Raw genomic sequence first — 1,748 nt, forward strand, 5'->3', positions numbered from 1 at the left:
ACAGAAGTGGCCATGCTGGGGACGGTGTGCATGGTACAGTGGTGTCAGCAACAAGGTGTGCTTAGGGTGACTCACGGTCCAGCAATACCAGCAATGGTGTAGTGCTTGAGTGGCAGGCCATGTGGTGGTGCTGGCACTGATGACCATCCTAGTGACAAGAAGTGCCAACAGGGTCACTGGCCACACTTTCTTTGACAAGATTGTAACTGTGGTTTCAGCTGCCTGATCTCTCCCCCTGCTCCCCTATCTCTTCGGACTTTTTATCTGCTTCTTCTGTCCATCCCTCAACATCCTTCTCATTAAGTCCTTTTCTGGTTAATTTAATGAGAGTCACTTTCTGTTGTTTGCAACCAAGACCCCTGATGATTACAGATGCACAGCTGTTAAAAGGAATCAACTAGATCTGTGTATCAACGTGGATAAAATCTTACAAGTAATTCTGAGTGAATAACAGAAATGTTACAGAAGGACATATACAGCGTGATACACACCAATTAATACAGTTCACTACTTATAAATAAAAAGATACACAGTACAAGTGTTAATGAGAAAGATACACAACTTCAAAATGCTAATGACCTCTAGGGAAAAGAGGGGGATGAGGAAATTTCAAAGAGGAGCTCAATGTCATCCCTAATGTGTTAGCTTGAAGGAGTCAGAAGCAGACATAGTGGTATATTGGTTCATTTGTTATATTAGGGTGCAGAAAGGGCATTTGTGAGCCTAATATCTTTAATTCTATGTATACTTTTTTTTAAGTTTTATTTATTTTGAGAGAGAGAGAGAGAGAGAACATACATGAGTGGGTGAGGGGCAGGGAGAAAGGGAGAGAATCTCTAGCGCACTCCACTTTGAGAAATGAACCTGATGTGGGGCTCCATCTCATGACCCCAAGATCATGACCTGAACTGAAACTGAAACCCACTGAGCCACCCAGTCCTCCCTAAGGACTCCCTTTATAATTATTATAGGAGTACATACACTTTTCCTCCCTGCCTGTATAGCCCCCCTCACTGCCCACAGTGACTCCATGTCACCACCTCAGGACCCAAGGATTTCCCAGAACTAAATTTCAACCTACTGCCCCAGGTTAAGAATTCTCTTCACCTTTGGAAAATGTAATCATTGTAGTTATGGCCTCTGCTGCCTTCTATGTCAAAATAGCCAAGTGTTTCATAAAAATGTTAAATGGTGCTTAGTGTTAAGGAATTTACCCCCCAAATGGGATTAAGGACATATCTTGGAGCTCCTACATGGCTCCCTCAGATAAGTGTCTGCCTTTGGTTCAGGTCATGATCCCAGGGTCTTGGCATCAAGCCCTGTGTTGGACTCCTCATTTGGCAGGGAGCCTGCTTCCCCCTCTGCCTGCCACTCCCCCTCTCTCTCAGTCAAATATATAAATAAAATCTTAAGAAAAGAGACAGTCTTTGTATCTTACCACTTTTTAATGTTTCCTTAGAAAAGACTACCTGACAATTAAGGAGTGTGTTTGTATGTATACACACACACACACACACACACACACACAATATGTAATAAGATACATATATATTATATATGTAATAAGTTTCATATATATATATGTATACACACACACACACAATATGTAATAAGATACATATATATTATATATGTAATAAGTTTCATATATATATGTATACACACACACACACACAGACACACAGAGAGAGACACAGAGATTCACTGTCATTAAGCATATAGAATCTTCTTGTCCTAACAAAAGCATT

Source organism: Neovison vison, chromosome 13, assembly GCF_020171115.1.
Source record: "Neovison vison isolate M4711 chromosome 13, ASM_NN_V1, whole genome shotgun sequence".
Taxonomy (NCBI): Eukaryota; Metazoa; Chordata; class Mammalia; order Carnivora; family Mustelidae; genus Neogale; species Neogale vison.